The following is a 21,911-nucleotide window of genomic DNA, read 5'->3' on the forward strand; positions in this document are numbered from 1 at the left end:
AGAAGCTGAGGGCGGGGGGAGAGGCATGAGCGTTGTTCTTCTCCAGGAGGTTTTTATCACAGTGGCCTTGAAGTGCAGCTGTGTTTTGGGAAGCCGAATGAAAATCCAGATTAGCAGACACCTGAAAGATTCCACAGTCTGAGACAAAGTGGCTTCCAATACATCTGAATTAAGAGAGGAGATGTGGTCATTACTGACGATCAATGTGGTTTTCCAGCGCAGCAATCTTCTCGGAGATGGTATCCAACGCGCGGTTAACACCCGCCGACTGAGCTGATACTGCCCTTCCAATCGAATCAATCATACGAGGCAGCCTGGACGGGCCGATTATTGCTGCTTCCACTTTCTTAATTTTCCAGTAAACCAGTGCTATGCCCACTCCACACAGCAGAAACCCGGTCACCACCATGCCAAATATATACACATCTTCGACATCCTCCACAGACAGCATGTAAAGGCACATGACCTGCCATTTCCTCCAACTGTCCATCACGTAGCCCATCACATGTGTCCCGGCAGGACAGGTCGGGTCCTCCACTCCCGAGTGTCTTGTAGAAAAAATAGTGTCAACTGCGTTCAGAGACCACTTTAACAGATCCATTTTTGCTGTTTCCAGAAGAGCAAAGCTGGCAGCCTCACAGACAACACGCCACAGAAGCAGGAAAGATAAGGAGGGAGGGAGAAGAGAAAAATGCGACCGTCTCGGCCGAGAGCAAGGAGGCAAAAAAAAAAAAATTACTTAAGTAATTTTTAAAGTAAAGAGTAATTTCTTATAATCCTAAGTAATTCTAAGTAATTCTTAGAATTACTTACCTCAACCGCTCGTCGTTGGCGGAGGTAATCAGAATATTGGAGAGCCAGACATAAATGATCAGATGATCAGATCCTAAAACAGCACAGTTCAGCTTATCACCTCACAGGTAATTAGCTAACAACTAATTAACACTGGTGTGACAGAGAGCCAGAGCAGTATGCAAATTAGCCAAGGAGCTTGTTTAGGAGAGCAGAGAAACTACCAAAAAATGGTGTGATGTACCATCTGTGGGATTATAACTGTATGCACCACTGGGCTTTGCGCCACCCCTGGATTCACGCGTGACCTTGACACTTGCACGAACTTGATCCTCGCACTGCTATGCATTGTGTTAGGCCAATGTGTGTCACTCTCTCCCACTTAAAATCATTTTGTAGTCAATGACACAATTGCTCTCAAAACTTGGCTGATGAAACCATACTCTCATTTCTCCCAGAATCACAGAGAAATTATCTCCAGCTGCAGCTTCTCTCATGCACGTCGTGCAGTGGAGAAAGGTAATTATTTACAGAATATATATATATATATATATATATATATATATATATATATATACACACACACATATATACATATATATATATATATATATATATATATATATATATATATACACACAGTGAGGAAAATAAGTATTTGAACACCCTGCGATTTTGCAAGTTCTTCCACTTAGAAATCGTAGAGCAGTCTGAAGTTTTCATCTTAGGTGCATGTCCACTGTGAGAGACATAATCAAAAAAAAAAAAAAAAATCCGGAAATCACAATGTATGATTTTTTAATAATTTATTTGTATGTTACTGCTGCAAATAAGTATTTGATCACCTGCCAACCAGCAAGAATTCTAGCTCACACAGACCTGTTAATTTTTCTTTAAGAAGCCCTCTTATTCTGCACTCTTTACCTGTATTAATTGCACCTGTTTGAACTTGTTACCTGTATAAAAGACACCTGTTCACACACTCAATCAATCACACTCCAACCTGTCCACCATAGCCAAGACCAAAGAACCAGGGACAAAACTGTAGACCTGCACAAGGCTGGGATGGACTACAGGACAACAGGCAAGCAGCTTAGTAGAAGACAACAACTGTTATGATTATTTATTAGAAAGTGGAAGAAACACAAGATGACTGTCAATCTCCCTCAGTCTGGGATTCCATGCAAGATATCACTTTGTGGGGTAAGGATGATTCTGAGAAAGCTCAGAACTACACAGTAGAACCTGGTCAATGACCTGAAGAGAGCTGGGACCACAGTCACAAAGATTACATTAGTAACACATGATGCTGTCATCGTTTAAAATCCTGCAGGGCAGCAAGGTCTCCCTGCTCAAGCCAGCACATGTCCAGGCACATTTGAAGTTCACCAGTGACCATCTGGACGATCCAGAGGAGGCATGGGAAAAGGTCATGTGGTCACATGAGGCCAGAATAGAGCTTTTTGGAATCAACTCCACTTACCATGTTTAGAGGATGAGAACAATCCCAAGAAAACCATCCCAACCATGAAGCATGGGGGTGGAAACATCACACTCTGGGGGTGCTCTTCTGCAAAGGGGACAGGACGACTGCACCGTATTGAAGGGAGGATGGATGGGGTCATGCATTGCGAGATTTTGGCAAAACAACCTCCTTCCCTCAGTAAGAGCATTGAAGATGGGTCATGGCTGGGTCTTCCAGCATGACAATGACCCCAAACACACAGCCAGGGCAACTAAGGAGGGGCTCTGTAAGAAGCATTTCAAGGTGCTGGAGTGGCCTGGCCAGTCTCCAGACCTCAACTCAATAGAAAATCTTTGGAGGGAGCTGAAACTGCAAACCTGAAAAATCTAGAGAATATCTGTATGGAGGAGTGGACCAAAATCCCTGCTGCAGTGTGTGCAAACCTGGTGAAAAACAACAGGAAAGTTTGACCTTTGTAATGGCAAACAAAGGCTACTGTGCCAAATATTAACATTGATTTTCACAGGTGTTCAAATACTTATTTGCAGCAGTAACATACAAATAAATTATTAAAAAATCATACATTGTGATTTCCGGATTTTTTTTTTTTAGATTATGTCTGAAATGAAAATTCCAGACCCCTCCATGGTTTCTAAGTGGGAGAACTTGCAAAACTGCAGGGTGTTCAAATACTTATTTTCCTCACTGTAGATAGATAGATAGATAGATAGATAGATAGATAGATAGATAGATAGATAGATAGATAGATAGATAGATAGATAGATAGATAGATAGATAGATAGATAGATAGATAGATAGATAGATAGATAGATAGATAGATAGATAGATAGATAGATAGATAGATAGATAGATAGATAGATAGATAGATAGATTGGTTAAACTGTTGCATTTTCATTCCTTCTTATGAGTTAAAGTAACTGTAAAATTCTGTTTATTATAGATGTAACATTTCATCATAATAGATCAGATGCACTGCACTGTGCGTCAATGCATGTCATTGCACGCAGCACTTCTGAACTTGAAATTGAGATAATGAAGAGATGTTACATCTATAATAAACATGACTTTATAAATACATTATGTAATTCATAAGAAGGAATGAAAATTCTCCTGTTTTAGCAATCCATTACAATATATATATTTATTATAATAGCCAAGTGGCCTCTGTGTGGGTGTGTATGGCTTTGATCACGCAAAAACCAGGGAGAGCTGACATTTGCCATTTGGTATGCTTATGCATTTTGGGTCAAGGATGAACACTACAAAATGGAAAGCTGATAGGACAAAATTTTTTTTGGAGAAATTAGCAATTTTAGTTAACCAATAAAAAACAGACGTGCTGCAATGCACGATGGTCGTTTGGGGTTTTAAATGTTGTTATTGTGGTTCATGTTAGTTTAATAGTGTTGTCAGTGCTGTTGATTTACTGTATTTTTGTAGTTTGATTGGTTTTGTCAGTTTAGATAAGTGTCATGTTGGTACCATGAGTCAAATGTGTATTGCTTTTAATGTCTTTCGCAACCGTCTGTTTTTCAAATTAAAAGCACCTGCTTACAGCAGAATGCAGAAAAGACAAACGGCTGTGCATGCGTGTGTAACAGGGCAAACGCCCCAGTTTAGAAGCCTCAGATCCAAGGGGAGTAATCTCTATTAAACAACAACGTAAAACATTTAAGAAAAAAAAAGGAAAATTTTATTAACAATAAAAGAGAAAAAAAAGGAAAAAAATAAAATTCAAAAGCTAATACTAAAAATTCTTATCTAAAAAGTCCATTTAAAATAGTCCAGAATACGACTGCAAAGCTGGTTAGATGTGGGCGTGGTTCCCTCTCAGCCACAACCTGGGCAGACAAACAGGAACATTAGGAAACAGGAAGACAGAGATAACGTGACTTCCACAATGAGGGCAAAATACACCCAACATTCAGAGAGGAGAGACACTTAGCTGAGAGGAGGGGATTTATCACACTTCCCCCCCTCCACTGTTCCAACAGCGCACGCCCGCTGTCTCTCGCTCTCTCCCGCTCGTCTGCGCTCTCTCTTCTCTCCCAAGCTCCCAGGGGAAAAGGGGTGGGCTGTGTAATGGCCAAACTGTGAATGGATTGCATTAAAGAGGCACTTAGCTGAGAGGAGGGGGATTGGCAAACACTCCCTCTCCACCATTCCCATGACGTGTCCTATCGCTTGCTCCAGCGGTGTCCTTCCGTGCACGCTCAATCCGGTCCACTATCCTTCCGCCCTTGTGCTGCTCGGCACCTGAAGACTCGCCACCTTGCTGCTGCTCCTCCACACTCTCTCTGAACCTGCCCCACACACCTATCCCTAATTGTTAAGGTGGGGTCACAGTCACACACACTCCCACATCAGCCCCTCGCCGCTCTCACCAACACATACACAGGTGAAATTAATGACCCCGTGACAAGTGCGTGCGTGCATGTATGTGTGTGGGTGTGTGTGCAATGTTATCGTGCAGAAAGGGGAGAGCTGATATTTGCCGTTTGATCTGCTTATGTAATTTGGGTCAAGGATGAACGGCGCCAAAACCAAACGTTGACAGTAGTAACATTTTTAGAGAAGCTACACATATTACGTAGCTAACAACACTCATCAATGGACATTGATATTTACATTCTGGACTCACCAATCCAGTAGGGGCGGATAGTTATCTATATATTAAAAGCGTGTGTGTGTGATTTTATTTAGCAAGTTCAATGAAAGTACATTATATAATTATAAATACATTAAAAATGCTTGGATGACACAAGAAAGTGAAAATACTTATTTCCCTTGTGGTCCATTTAAAAATCAAATGACAAAATAGAAGTCAAAATAAAAAATAATACTGATAGCAATAATAAGAATGATAATGATAAGAACAGTGTGTACATGATATCAAGTACCTAAACAATTTATACCCCTGGCAAAAAATTATTGAACCACCGGCCTCGGAGGATGTTCACTCAGTTGTTTAATTTTCTAGAAAAAAAGCAGATCACAGACATGACACAAAACTAAAGTCATTTCAAATGGCAACTTTCTGGCTTTAAGAAACACTATAAGAAATCAGATAAAATAATTGTGGCAGTCAGTAACGGTTACTTTTTTAGACCAATCAGAGGGAAAAAAATATGGAATCACTCAATTCTGAGGAAAAAATATGGAATCATGAAAAACCAAAGAACGCTCCAACACATCACTAGTATTTTGTTGCACCACCTCTGGCTTTTATAACAGCTTGCAGTTTCTGAGGTATGGACTTAATGAGTGGCAAACAGTACTCTTCATCAATCTGGCTCCAACTTTCTCTGATTGCTGTTGCCAGATCAGCTTTGCAGGTTGGAGCCTTGTCATGGACCATTTTCTTCAACTTCCACCAATGATTTTCAATTGGATTAAGATCCGGACTATTTGCAGGCCATGACATTGACCCTATGTGTCTTTTTGCAAGGAATGTTTTCACAGTTTTTTCTCTATGGCAAGATGCATTATCATCTTGAAAAATGATTTCATCATCCCCAAACATCCTTTCAATTGATGGGATAAGAAAAGTGTCCAAAATATCAACGTAAACTTGTGCATTTTTTGATGATGTAATGACAGCCATCTCCCCCAGTGCCTTTAACTGACATGCAGCCCCATATCATCAATGACTGTGGAAATTTACATGTTCTCTTCAGGCAGTCATCTTTATAAATCTCACTGGAACGGCACCAAACAAAAGTTCCAGCATCATCACCTTGCCCAATGCAGATTCGAGATTCATCACTGAATATAACTTTCATCCAGTCATCCACAGTCCATGATTGCTTTTCCTTAGCCCATTGTAACCTTGTTTTTTTCTGTTTAGGTGTTAATGATGGCTTTCATTTAGCTTTTCTGTATGTAAATCCCATTTCCTTTAGGTGGTTTCTTACAGTTCGGTCACAGACGTTGACTCCAGTTTCCTCCCATTCGTTCCTCATTTGTTTTGTTGTGCATTTTCGATTTTTGAGACATATTGCTTTAAGTTTTCTGTCTTGATGCTTTGATGTCTTCCTTGGTCTACCAGTATGTTTGCCTTTAACAACCTTCCCATGTTGTTTGTATGTGGTCCAGAGTTTAGACACAGTTGACTGTGAACAACCAACATCTTTTGCAACACTGCGTGATGATTTACCCTCTTTTAAGAGTTTGATAATCCTCTCCTTTGTTTCAATTGACATCTCTCGTGTTGGAGCCATGATTCATGTCAGTCCACTTGGTGCAACAGCTCTCCAAGGTGTGATCACTCCTTTTTAGATGCAGACTAACGAGCAGATGTGATTTGATGCAGGTGTTAGTTTTGGGGATGAAAATTTACAGGGTGATTCCATAATTTATTCCTCAGAATTGAGTGAGTCCATATTTTTTTCCCTCTGCTTGGTCTAAAAAAGTAACCGTTACTGCCACAATTTTTTTTATTGATTTCTTATAGTGTTTCTTAAAGCCAGAAAGTTGCCATTTGAAATGACTTTAGTTTTGTGTCATGTCGGTGATCTGCTTTTTTTCTACAAAATTAAACAACTGAATGAACATCCTCCGAGGCTGGCGATTCCATAGTTTTTGCCAGGGGTTGTAGATACATTAATTGAGTAAATTAACATTAAAGAATTATGTAATTAAAGGGAAATAAAAGGGTTGATTCTTCTACAAAACCTGTTGAGGTGTACGGATAAATAAAAATAAAAAAAAATGGAAATCGCAAACCATTCCAACTCATTACCACCCTTGAAAAATGTCAGCTACCTTTTTTTATAAACACTACCCAATCCAGAGCCCGTGAATCCCCAAGGGCAGCACACTAGTTATAAATAATTACGTTTGAGACAAGAATCCAAATGCGTTCTCCACCACAGACACGCACAAACTTCTGAGAGCAAATGCATCATCAACTACAAAATTAGTATGTTATATAGCGTGGTATCATGTGGAAGAAAGTGTGACGAATGGGCACGATGAATTGCAGTCCAGGGATCTTACACATTCCCTATTAGTGGGTGAATAATCCAACATTTGGTGAATTCTGCTTTATGACAGGAAGAGCCGACATCGAAGGATCAGAAAGTGACGTTGTTATGAAAGCTTGGCTGCCACAAGGCAGTTATCCTTGTGGTAACTTTTCTGACACCTCCTGCTTACAACTCAAAAAGTCAGAAGGATCGTGAGGCCCCACTTTCATGGTCTGTATTCATACTGAAAATCAAGCTCAAGGGAGCTTTTCCCCTTCGGCTCCATGGGAGGTTTCTGTCCTCACTGAGTTTGCCTTGAGGGACACCTGCATTTGACAGGTGTACCAGACGTCCCACCTCCCAGTCTCCGGAGCAATTCACGCCCAGCGGGCCTGGCGCTTGACACCAGACGCGAGAGCCCGCTCGCGGCTGCTTCCCCACCTCAACGTAATGACCCCCACTCCCTCCCCCATAAAAAAAATATTTTTTTGTAAAGATGGGGTTTGCAATCAAGATTTCCTGAAGTAATTGTTCTGTAAACTGAAATTTGTAAACTAATTAAATCTGAAAGAAAATATACATCATGAATGATATTCACGTTTTGTGAGTTACGATTTGTGAGACCTGTGACCCATGTTTTGTGGGATTTTATATTCACAGTTTGCAGCAAAATTATTAACATTTTGTGGAGATTCATGGTTTGTGTAAATTTTCATTCATCATTTGCAGATAATTCACAATTTTCAGCAGATTCACATTTTGGGGGTCAACAAACAGAAGAAGAAAATAAATTAATATTTCATATTAATATTAAATAAGAATTTAATTAATTGAAAATTACATCAGAATGCCCTAATACAACATTTGCACAATGTTGTATTCAGGGCATACTCACATTAGGCCTGGTTTCCTTGTACCAGTGACCCTGCATGACTTTTCCCTTTCCCCACTCATTAGCTGGTCTGCAATCGGCCCTAGAATATATCATTGAAAAATGATTGAGTTTACCCTTATTCAGATGGGATTACTTTTATATAGGGAGGTCAAGTAATGGAATATGTATTATGACTACATAGCACAGGATAAGAAAACTCAAGATCAATGACAGCAATAGGAGTGGTTACTCAATAAACATAAAAAGGGAAAATCAGCACACTGGTTTAAAGCTCCCAAAATCTTTTTATTGATGGAGGTTTAAACCAGTGTGCTGATTTCCCTCTTTTTTCTGTCTACAATTCCTGATTATTCTGCACCTGGCCTAATACAGGATTGGATGTGTGCACAACTACCATTTTTTTTCTACTCAATAAACATGCCAGATGCATGGCAATAAACAAACCTTTTTGTGTGTTCTCAGGCTTGTGAATGAATGAGTTAATTTCTACAGTCACTTTCTAACATGGAACTTCAAGATATTCCTCAAGTTCTTTTATTTATTTATTTTTTTAGCTGTGCAGAGGAGTGCAGAGGCATGTGCTCCATGTGAAGAGCAGTGTCCCATCCTACTGACTTTCACTGAGCAAGAGCATTTTCTCCATTTTTTAAGATACCTTAAGTAATTCCCTTTTGAATGTGCACATTTTGCATAAAATTCCCATGTGTCATTTATCAAAATGTGCACAACAATTTCAGCTTTCTGAATATGTGTAAGATATTTGTCTAGAACGCTGTATGTACGTTGTTAAAATATTTTGGCTCTGAATAAAAAAATGAAATGCATTTTCAGAAAACTCTTCAAATCTTTATTGAAAATACACCTTTATGTACATGGACAAATTGTTTTGGTGCTAGATGTGCTCACTAAAGTCTTTGGCTCAAAAAAGTAGTGTAATATACATTATGAATAAAATTGTATATCAGTGTCAATAAATTAAAATAAAATCACTCATCATTTCCAGCTAGATGTTTTCTGCCTTCACTCGATGCAAAAATGTCCATATGTATCTATCACTGGATGAAAAGTTGACAGTGTAGAAGAAAAAAAATGCCTATTTGCTCCATGTTGAGCAGTGGGGGTGGTGCTTGTAGATGCTGGAAGTACAAAATAGTCCATCCGCAAGTTTTAATGACCATATGCATTGTCTGTAGGACTAAATAAAAAGTAAATAAGTGTTTTCTGGCGAACATGAGCTCGTTAGCATTTATTAACTTTATCTAAATTCTAGGTCTTGTTTGTACACGGCAAAAGCAATGAGGAACTCTGGTGTTATGCGTGGGTTTCAATCAATCAATCAATTTTTTTATATAGCGCCAAATCACAACAAACAGTTGCCCCAAGGCGCTTTATATTGTAAGGCAAGGCCATACAATAATTATGTAAAACCCCAACGGTCAAAACGACCCCCTGTGAGCAAGCACTTGGCTACAGGGGGTTTAAGAGACTTAGGGTTTTGGCAGGTTAAGGGTACTGGTTGACACCTAGGGGGAGGATGTGGCAGGTTGACTTGCCAGCCTATAAGAGTGATACTTGTGTGAAAAGTGTGAGGGTGGATTAAATAGCTAATAAAATGATATACAAAAGTATCATATACTTACATTACAATGAGTTCAATGAGAAAGGGAAAAATTCATTAAATGTATACACTACCTAGATTTAGAATAACATATTATGGTATCACTGAATCAAAAGAATTAATTTACTTGAATCTGTTAATATATAAGTGTTATGTGGGCCGCTGAAGAGGAGGTACTGCTGGCCCACCACCACCAGATGGCGCCCTGCTTGAAGTGCGGGCTTCAAGCAGGAGAGGGCGTCATAGCAACCGGGAGTGACAGCTGTCACTCGTCATCAGCACCAGCTGTCACTCATCCACATCACCACCACCTTAAAGGCCGGACTGCAACTCCACCTCCCCGACGAGAAATCAGCTACCTTGGAGGTAATTTTCTCTGCTGAACAAAACTGAGTAGTCTGAACTTCTTTTGCAGCCGTTTTCCTGTGGTGTTTGCCTTATCTGTGGTATTGCCGTTTGGTGTGATCAGTGACGGCTTCGCCTCACACCCCAACCAGATAAGTGGTTTGACAGGAGCTGCACGAGTGTGTGATTATAGGTGGAGGTGCTCCCTCCCAAAAGAACACAGACTGTGGGATTACTGAGTGTGCGTACTCACACTCACCTGTGCTGTTTCTGTTCTCTGCCAGCAGTGCCAGGTCTGACAGCTGGAGACGGTGGCCACCTGGGGACTCAGGACTTGGCGGCTCCGGTGTTCTTCAGATCCGTTGGCGGTGAGGGCCGTGTGGGATCCGGCTCGGTTCTGGACGGGCGTCTCCTATCCTCAAGCCTGCCCACACGTCACCCAACGTGTAATTGACTGTAGTTCCAAACTTGTTGTTATCTGTATTCCGTTGTGCACAATTTACAACATTAAATTATTACTGTTTGGCTTATCCATTGCCCGTTCTTTTACGCCCCCTGTTGCGGGTCCGTGTTCCTACACTTTCACAACAATAAGGGTGCTCCTTCTAGTTTTATTCTGCAAATATTTAACCATTTATTGTCTTTCTCACATCTGTTTGACTTTAAAGAACACATTTCAATTCATTAACTTTTTCAGCAACACCACCACACACCATAAAAATATGCATTTCATACTCATCATTGCCTCAATGACTCTCAAAGTAATCGTGGAGAATGCACACAATCTCATCACTAAGAATGTGAGATTAATGGAGGCATTATGTGCTGTGCTACATTTACATGCCATATTCATCTGCATACAATCTATGCAATTAAAAGCCTAAACATGCCACTGCGATTGCAATGAGAGAGGAGTTGTGGAAGCCTCAATCAGTCATCCAGCTGACACTGTTTCCATGCTGTGGCTGCTTTAGCAGTGAGTTTTTACACAGTACGAGTTCAGAACATGGGCATAGAAGTAAAGTAATAAACCAGCAAACACAATGGGACATTGAAATAGATTATTGTTCTGATGCTCAAAGCTTTACATATTATTTCACTTCAGCCTACTTATGACTCCAAACACAAACCAAGCATCCATATTCATCTTGTTTCTTTTTTTGTGAAAGCATATTTTCAGAACATGGTACCTCTTAAATAAAGCCTTTTTCATATGTTTGTTTTTTTTTTTTAATTGGAATATTAACTCACAAGCATGTCTTTTCTACCCAGAAAAAAAAAGAAAAGAAAAAAAAGGCTGAAGTTGTTGTATCTTAAGCCCTGGCCCCACCAAATAATGAAGGATGAATAATGAGCCACGTAGCATTTTTTTTTTTTGGTACGAGTCCAGTTATTCAACAATCTTGGGAGAATAGTGGCTCTTAGAGGCAGATTATTAGGCTAACGAGGCTCATCTCTGAGCATGGTGCTAATTTCAAAAAGTTCAAAATTTAGCAACAACAGTGTGGGGCAGTTTGTGTACAGAGTACTATGAGGACAAACAAGGATTTTAGAGACATGTTTGTGGTGAGGACAAGGCTGTTAAAAGCCCATTATCCGAGCACCTAGCAGCTACAAGGACAGGACAGGCTATTTTGGCTCAGCCCTGTTGCGCACTACAATTCCACCTGCTTTGTGTATGGGACGCTGTATATAAAATAATTATTTTGTAGCAGATTAATTATTTTCTGTCAGAGCTTGGATGTTGAATACAGCTCTAATCACTCCTGGAATCACAGAGGACATTTGGAGCTTTTTCCTCTCTCTGTCTTGTGCGCTGAGGTGGAGAACATATTTGGAACAGCCTAAAAGGTAATTATCTGTAATGTTTTAATTGCTTGGTAAAACAGTTGCATGTTCATTCCGTCTTAATAAGCAGCTGTAAAAGTATGTTTATGATAGATTTAACACCTTGTTGTAATGGATCAGATAAGGCGTACTCTGTGCATGCTGACACAATGACTCGCACTCAAGACGAGCATTTATGCAGAACACTAGTTTGCAAAAGAGCGATCTTGCTGACATTAATGGACAAAACAAAGTTAAAAGTTGGATCATGGTGTCAAAATGATGTAAGCTGCGGAAGAAACAAAGCCAGCGAGAAGAAGCATAGAGGCGACTGTCCAGGAACCCGTGGTTTGGTTCTAGCTGCTCTGGTAATGGATGTGTTTTGTTTGTGTTTTTTTTTTTTTTTTTTGGTGGGGGGGGAGTGATCAATCCAAACAGTTGCAGGTCCATATAATTAAAGCGGCCACTTCATTGTGGTGTGTTTTTATTTATTTATTTATTTTTTTGGTCACACAGAGCTGGGTGAACACACAGAACTGCTGCATTTAATGACTCTGGAACACAGGTGAACAGCAGCCTGGCACAGGGATGCGCACACCGGCCGGACTGTACTGGAGCGTCTTTTTTTGGACTGCATTTAAAAAAATGTGACAACATCTTGAATGGATGCTGTGAACCCGCCACTTTAAAGGGACCAAGTGTGGGAGGGCTGGAGCTTTGGACCAAACCCATGCCTAAATGTGCACCAACGTCATGTTACATGGTGCTACATGGATCATATGTGGCGTGACGTGGTGAATGTGAGGCATTATTTGTAAAGCACTTTGAGCGTCTGATGCAGATGGAAAAGCACTACATAAATGCAGTTCATTTACCATTTAACATGGATCATATGCGGCGACACGAGCTATTCAAGGCTGGACGGGGCTCAAATGACAGGTCGGTTCATGGCTCACTAGAGGCTGATACCTGGCACATATGAGGTACAGAGAGGCACATAGAGGTGTCTTAGTAGCTGATCATGATATCTTAAAAAGTGGATCATTCTTCGAATAATCACCAGCACGCTCATGCATGGCTCATTATTCATGGCTTATTATTCGGTGGGACTGAGGCTTTACTATATACTGTTCTTCAGAAGCTTCAAATATGTTTTTTTCATCCATGTCAATAGCAGTGCATCACAAAAAAGAAATAAAAAGAAAAATTGCTCTCTCCCTTCAGCTCTCCGATACAGGAGGCATGCATGTGCACTCACCACCCAACCTATCACAACACTACACAGTTACCAGCACTGGCCACGGTGTGGTAAGTGTTTTAGACATGTTAAAACTCACTCACTACTCAATTTCATTCATCGTTCTGTCTCCCCTTGACTTGCCACACACACCATCTGCGTGACCATGCTGGAAAACACCAGTTTGTTCAGAAACTCCAAAAAAAACAGGGATAAAGGTGAAAAAACACTGACCAGAAACTGTCAGACAACATGCTATGTTAAACACCACTGAATGATGAGTACATGCAGCTGTCACACTGCGTGCATGTGCAGCAGCCACATGCCGGCAGTCACTAGTATTGATGGCAAGTCCATATGTGTATAGAGCAAGGTCAATTTCCACTGCTGGAACCTGACCTACTTCCGAAATCTCCCGAAAATTTACAAGAATGCCCTCCTAATTGCCCAACTATGGGACATCACTGTGGCCCCAATGTAGACCCACCCGGCTCATTCAGCTATGTCTGCAGTGACAAAATAATGCAGCTACAGTTTTGGCCACAAATTACTTGAGCACAAGAGGAAAGCCAATATTGCCAGTCGCTCTCACTGGCCTATCTGTCATGTCTGCTTTCCATCCTGTTTGTGTTCTTCTGCTCTTCTCTCATTTTTCTCATCTGGCTTTGACGCTTGTTGTGGCCTTTCCTCACCCAGTGATTTCTCAGAGCTGCTCAGAACTTCCTACCTAAGAGCAGAGACTTATCTCTCACCTGAAAAAGGCCCTATTTGGGGCAGACCCTGTGGTGGAGATCTGCACAAACATAATGGACAGCTAAAACGGCCCTTGAGTTCCTGCCCTGGAAACAGGCTTAATTTATAACAATTTTATTATGCTCAAGCTCGTATGCTAAAGTACTGGCATATTAGTTATTAAGTTAGCTAAAATCAAGCAATAAGATGAGTTCAGGCTTGTGGAACCATCAATTTTTTTTACAGTGTCAAATCAAGTCTGAGAGCATGTGCTGGTGCTGCGCTTCGTCGCATCCACAACACCACAAAACTGCCCCGGTTAATGCTCTGTCACGCATTAACTATGTGAACTTCATGTGAACATTGCACAAACAATTACAAAACACTGAGTGTGTGTGCGAGCAGAGGTGTAAAACTCCAACTTCAGAAAGTAAAAACCCTCTCATGTGTTGCTTCTACCTGTGCACCTAAAACAGGTGATCTCAATAATGAGCTCATCCACATGCCTGAAGAGCTGAACTAATTACAATCAGCTGGTTTATTAGGACGATGGAACAAATAAGTGGCTGGACTTTTACTTTCTGAAGCCGGAGTTTTACACCTCTGAGTGCGAGTGATTGCGTCAGCGCACCGCATCAGAGCCCAGCTCATCTGATCGATTATAATGAAATGTTAAATCTATCATAAACATAATTATAGGTACTTAAAAAAAGGAATGAACATGCAACTGTTTTACCAAGCTATTGCAATATAAATAGAACAAATAATTACGCTTTAGACTGTTGCAAATGCGTTCTCCACGTCATGAAGCACAAGAAAGAGAGAGAGAGAGAGAGAGAGAGAGAGAAGCTGCAGCTGACATAATCCTCTGTGATTCCGGAAGCAATTGGATGTGTTTTCATTTATTTTAGGTATTTGATATGTAACTGTGTATGTAGTTATTGTAGTATTTATGTTGTATGGCTGGGGGGGCCTGGCTGCCTTTTTGTTTCTGTCTTTTGTCCTGTCTTTTGTTTTTCCTTCCAGGTGGCTTGCATTTGGGACTGAGTGGCTGTGTAGCTGAGTTTATCAGGACCTCACCCTGATCACCTAAGGCTGATCACCTGCGGCTCGTCAGGACTCACAGCTGTGGTGCATCTACATGGATTGGAACATGGTGGCATTTAAGACTGGAGTACACAGTGTGTATTTGCCAGAGACTCGACCTTGTGACCAGACGGGTGAGATCGTCGTCTCGGGACGAGCCATCTCATCATCAGTGGATGCAGAGAACGTCCAGGTTTGATGCATGGTCTGTGGAAGAGGAGGGGGTGAGGTCTCACGCTCGTCAGCACACTTCCTGAGGTACGTTAGATTTTGTGACTAACATTTATACAGTCAGTAAATGTGGTGTCCCTCACACCTTATTATATTGAGCTGTATGTTGGTCGTGTAATCAGCTTCCACTGCAGTGGAGTTTTGTGAACTGGGTGTTCCATGCCTGCAGGGTGGGAAGCTGATTAGTAATTAAGCCAGGAAGTGTTTGCTGTTTGTTCACCTTTGAGCGTTCTCTCTGTGTGTTGAGTGTGGACTCACATAATGATTCCTTCTTTCACAGACTCGGTTTGTCGCGGCCACCTGGGGGGTGTCGGCGGGGTCCTTGGGTCCGAATTGGTTCTGGCTCCGGACCGTTAGCGCTGCTGGGAGCGCACCGCAAAACCACCACGCCAGACCGCGCACTTTTATATTTTTTCACAGCACTGTTATGTTCATTAAACTCTGTTATCCTTTGTACCGTGCTCTCCTTATTTTATACTGGGTCCTTCAAATGCTGGTCGGTTCTCCGGGCTGCGTCCAACACATAACAATTTATTTATATACTTGTCTTGGCTGTGTTCTGTGTTTTTAATTTAACACGTTGTATGCACTGAGCCATCATTTACAGCTGTCAGTGAGTGGCTGGGCAGCGATCAGCTGAGAGGCGCCTTGCTGTGCTGTGTGCGCTCAGATGTGCCTGGCTGGTCCCCATGTGTGTCCATAATTGTCAGCATGTCATGGAAGTGTGCCCCCTGCATTCCACGTATTGAGGGTGGAGCTGACACACTAGCATGCCACATGTGTTGGGGGCGGAGCCGACACACGGCATGCCACTGTGTTGGGGGAAGTCAACACAGTCACACCCGTGGAGCTCGTGTTGCACTTCGACATTTTTCACAGACAGTTCAAATGTGGTTAGCTGTTCTCTACTCTCATGCGGGGAGCACAAGTAGCTCCACCTTTTCTAACCCCCAATCTCAATTCTCTTTTATACCCCTTCCCCTTGGCCCTACCCTTACCCCTACACCTACCCCTTTAAAACAAGGGGTAAGGAGAAGGAGTATGCCTCTAGCCCTATGAATTGAGACACCACTCCACCTTAGGAGAAAAAAAAAAAACTGCCCGTGTCAAAATGCCATCTTCACTGTTTGTTAACCGAAATGCAACTTGTTGCAGTAGCCTGTTTGCTCTTTTTATTTTCTCACCTTTCTGTTTAAATGCAAAGAAACAGAAGAAGTCGCAGATTTCTTTGATGCATCGCAATCATGTCATGTTAATTAATGTAATTGATTTGTAATTTACAATAATAATAATAATTAATTAGTAATTAATTAACGCTGTTTAGAAAGTTATAACGTCAAAAAACTTTACAGGCAGTTGTCTATGACAGCAAAGTGTATGCTGCTGGATGCATGTGGCGTATATTGTCGTTCTGAAGAATATTGTAACCTCACTCGTGCGCTGAGGCGTTATAATACATATACACTAGGGTTATGACTACAAAACTTTTTTCAAAACTTTCATTTTCCTGCATTTGATGAACTTTTACCATTAGATCACTTTTTTGAAGTTTATTGCATTGGATCTTGAAAAAAACCTCCCGCACCTTTTAAAAATACATGAGTTTACATAATACTATTTTAAAAAATAACATAACAAGAAAAGAATTAACAAGTATCAAAAATAACAAGAAAATATATACAAATAAATATTGCTAAAATATATTAATAAACAATAATTAAAAGAAATAATTAAAGGTAAAATAGATTGAACACGCCACTCAACAAAGTCTGCTGCCAAACTGGTGTCTAAACACTCTTTGTCAACCAGAAAAGCGCCACAGGTGCTTCAAAGTCTGGCTTAAGATGGAGTTAGTGTCCCAACACATCACAGTATGGAGTCTGGCGTCGAACAGTCAGAGATGCAGAACAAGTTAAGAACCGCCTCATGGAACTTTTCTCTGAAGAGAAATTTTGTTTGCAGTTTAATGGTAAGAATACGAAGTTGTGTGCTTGAAAAATGACAGAAGAACATTACAACTTGGCATTTTGGCTTGTGACAGTGGAACTGCTGTAGACATCTATATGCCACTACAGGACCTGCTTGATGACTACAATGCATGTAACAGTATTCAAATGATCATCTCTGACACAACAGCAGTCAATACTGGTCACAAAAATGGTGTTGTAGCCAGGCTTCAGAGAACATTTAGAGACAAGGGATTCAATGAACCTCAATACATCGGCTGCCAACACCACATTCTTGATCTTGTTCTGCGACATGTGTTGGACTTCTTTTTTCCTATACGGTCACGGTCACCTAACATTAACTACGAGTTTATTGATGAGATTTTGCAACAGTATGATGATTTGCAAAATGCATACTTGGGCACAGAAGGGATACCAGAGTATGAGAACCTTGGCTGGAGAGATGATTTTAAATTCCTTTTTGAGCTTTGTGAAGCATACAAGTTTTACAAAACAGAGGAAAAATGGCCTTGCATCAAATGGCACAAGCAGCCATCACTTCACAGTGCCAGGTTGAACTCATGAGGAATTTTTTTTACACTTATTGCATTATTCCTTCTTCCAAATTTGCGAGAACAGCTGAGGGTAACTTGTGATTTCATTGCAACTACATGGTCGCGGGCCTTGTTTTCTAACCAACACTATTCAGAGACAGATTATGAAGACCTGCTGTCAGCAATATCCAAACTTAAGTGTCCCAAAGCTGTGAAATGCTTCTCTACTCACTGGAAAAAGGAACTATCAGTGCTTGATGTGCCTCACTCCAACATAGTAGCTGAGAGAGCTGTAAGGCTGATGGAGGAGGTTCGTTCTACTTGCAAAACGGATAAATATCTTAACAGCAAATTTATTAACACTAATACACAAATCTGAAACACTATTAAAAACACTACAAATGCTATATGTACTCATTTTCATGTATTCCTCATGTGTATTGTATGTAAAACTGACATATTATAATAAAAAGTGTTTGAGCCGCTCAGTGTTTTAATGTGAAATATGAAACTGTCTTAGGTGCGGGAGGTTTTTTTCAAGGTCGGGCAAAACCAAAGACATTTTTGTGAGTTTTATGTAAAAGTTCATAATTTATAACCCCAGGCTAATAAATTTGAGATTTGTCATAGCCCTAATATACACACACGAACTCTACGATAAGACACTTTTATTTCTCACAATGGAGAAAATCATGATAAAGGATAAGCACGTTAATTTGTATGTTCATAAACCTTTGGATAATATCGATCCCTGCTGTTGGATTTCAAGGTCTGTAACATGTGTATTTTGTAAACAAACAGGGAGCACTGAACACACTTGTCTCCTAATAAACTTTCAGGCAGAAAATGCGGAGAAGTTTCATCAATGGGAGTAAGTTGGAAAATATATACACACACATGTATATGTGTAACACATAACCTGACGTCCTAATAAACTGCTATTATTTGTCAAGGAAATTTCTAAAGGAAATAGTTGATTGAAAAAGTTGATTTATTTCAGTAATTCCATTCAAAAAGTGAAACTTGTATACATTCATTGCACACAGACTCATATATTTCAAGTGTTTATTTATTTTAATTACTAATTAATTAGTAATTAATTACTAATCAATCACTTAATGATTAATCGATTAATCATTAAGTGATTGATTTTCATGATATTCTAATTATATGACCAGCACCTGTATGTATGTTTTGGGCTGCATCCAGTTCTGTTAACCTTATATTTCTTTTTCAGTTTCTCCCATTTTTTGCATCCAGCCCTATTTCCTTTAGAAATTTCCTTGACAAATAATAGCAGATTATTAGGACATCAGGTTATGTGTTACACATATACATGTGTGTGTATATATTTTCCAACATATTCCCATTGATGAAATTTCTCCTCATTTTCTGCTTGAAAGTTTATTAGGAGTCGAGTGTGCTCAAGGCTCCCTGTTTGTTTACAAAATACACACGTGTTACAGACCTTGAAATCCAACAGCTGGGATTGATATTATCCAAAGATTTATGAACATACAAATTAACGTGCTTATCCTTTATCATGATTTTCTCCGTTGTGAGATATAAAAGTGTCTTATCATAGTGTTCGTGTGTATATGCATTATAACGCCTTGGTGCATGGGCGAAGTTACTCTTCAGAACGACAATATACGCAACATGCATCCAGCAGCATACACGTTGTTGTCATAGGCAACTGACTGTAAAGTTTTTTGGCAAGTTATAACTTTCTAAACAGCGTAATTTATAATGAAAGCCGCTTCATTTGTGCGGCTCTTTTGGCGCCATGTTTGTTTTTTCAGAGACAGCGGTAAGCTCCTCCTACCCCTCCAAACGGAGTGTGCATCCAGATTCACTCCAAACGGGGGGGTTGTAGCCCTCCACCTACCCCTCCGCCTCGCTCCAAAAAGAGAATTGAGACACCCCTCTGTCTCTCGTGCCCGCACAAAATGGAGGGTAAGGGGTGAGGGGAAGGGCCAAGGGGTAGAAGTGAGATTCAGCCTAAGTGTCCAGCAAGAGGCATTGCAAGGCAATGTTTTTCGCCCGCTGATGTGGACGAATGGTTGTGGTGACAGCTGTACAAGGCATTTGAGGAGGCTCAGATTTTTCAGGGGTGGCATGCAATTCCTCCTTCATGCTCTATATTGTGTTATGTATGAAGGGGCCTTAATGAATGCCAATTTTCACTGGTAAAATCTCTGGTAAGAGTCTTTGCCTCCACTCTGCACAGCACTTGCAGTATCTGCTTATAGGCTGGCTATGATGTCCACTATGTTATTGGGGATCCCAGAAATTCTCAGGATGTCCCAGAGAGCTGTCTGATCAACTGAATAAAATGCTTTGCAAAAAGCAAAATAGGCCACAAAGAAGCACTGTCAATACTCATGCATAATAAGTATGATGCTACGAGTACCTGCAGGACTAAAATGCAGTCAACAGTTGACTTCTTGGGTGTGAAGTCAGAGTGTTGCAGTTGCTGAGCAGCCAGTGGCTGAAGCTGAATGCTTTTAACCCTCTGCAGTCTTGGGTTTTTTGGGGCATTTTTGACTACTTTTGGTTTTACCCTCATAATTTACTTTAAACTGTTTACTGGGCCTTAGTTTTTATTTCATTCTGACATACTGCATTACAACAATGACCCTATATTCACTCCAAAACCTAAAGTTCGAATCAGAATTTTTTTTTTTTTAACTGTGAAAACCTGAAATATTTTTAATGAACCATTTTCATAATTTACAATGTAAATATAACTTGTAAAATTCAAAAATTATATGTAAAAATGTAACATAAACAAAGTAACATCTGTTACAACAATTCACATTAAAATGCAGGAAATGCTTCAGGTGTTTTTTTCTGGCTATTTACAAGCAATAAAATGCCACAAAAATTATTTTTGTGCCACTCAGAAAAACAATTCCTGCTCAATGCACATCAGAAGCTCCAAACATTTTACAGGTATTCCACCTCAATATCCATGTGCATTTTTCCCTAATTCCTGTTTTTTGTAGTTTTTTTTTTTTTTTTTTTTTTTGGTATTGGTACAAACTGTCCTGGCTGTGTTCAAAGTGGCCAAAAAACAAAACAAACAACAACAACAAAAACAATAGAAAAAGGTGTTTTCAACTTCGGGAGGGAGCTCTACCTGAACTCCTGTGTTCTCTGCCTCTGGAGCCTGCTCACTGCTAGGGCAGTGTGTGTCTCCACCCTGCTGTGCTCCAGGACTGGCACTGGAGCATAAGTGTATGAGTTCTGGAGAAGATGGAAAGAGAAGCACGCAAGAAGTGCAAACTGATCCAAAGAGTAGCTCGGTGCGCACAGATCGGTGAATCCACCTGCTCTGGTTCATACAGACCAGAACAATAAAGGCCACTTTATCATCAGATTGATCACGCTCTGGTTCAGACTCTGATGATGTGCTCCGCGCGTCGATTGTCTTCATGCAGTTCAAAAAAGAGAGACTTGACACGCTGTTCCAACATGCCTGATTATGTTGAAGCACTAAATAAATAAAAAAAACTACACCACACACTAACTACACACGCTAAATCACTCCACCACACACACTACAACACACTCCAAATGTAACACCTACGAGGGGTAATTACAGGGTAATAACCAGCAAAAGTGCTAATCAATATCCTATGGACCAGAAACAATCAACTAAGTTTGTCTACTGGAGTAAAAGTTGGATTACCGAACGTAGGAAGGGTGTTGAAAGACCACAGACCAAGGAATAAGTTTAAATTGCCAGCTTATTATTTACAAATCAGACAAAAGACAATGGACAACAATAAACATAAATTTTACAATACATTAACTCCTGTTTTAGGTAGTTAAGATCCAACACTTTTAATTAAACCTTTGGTTTGATTTAATATTGGTTGTAAGTCTAGATTTAGTTCAAGTTTAGTTTCAGGTTGCAACCTTTTTGTTAGTTTTAGTTCACTTTAGTTCTATTTTCAGTTGAGTTTTAGATTTATTTTGAGTTAACTCTGTTTAGTTTAAATTCAGTGAAGTTCACCTTTAAGTTCAAATATTCAAGTTACCCTTTTTAAAATCTACTCCTTGTTTAACACTATTCAAAGAAAAGCAATTGCATTGTAAAAATTATCTCTTTACAATATATTCGCTAATAGTCAAAATAAAAGTGATTCAGCAAAAGACTGAACAATCTGCATACCACAGTATCAAAATG

This window comes from Thalassophryne amazonica, chromosome 14 (assembly GCF_902500255.1).
Source record: "Thalassophryne amazonica chromosome 14, fThaAma1.1, whole genome shotgun sequence".
In the NCBI taxonomy this organism is placed as follows: Eukaryota; Metazoa; Chordata; class Actinopteri; order Batrachoidiformes; family Batrachoididae; genus Thalassophryne; species Thalassophryne amazonica.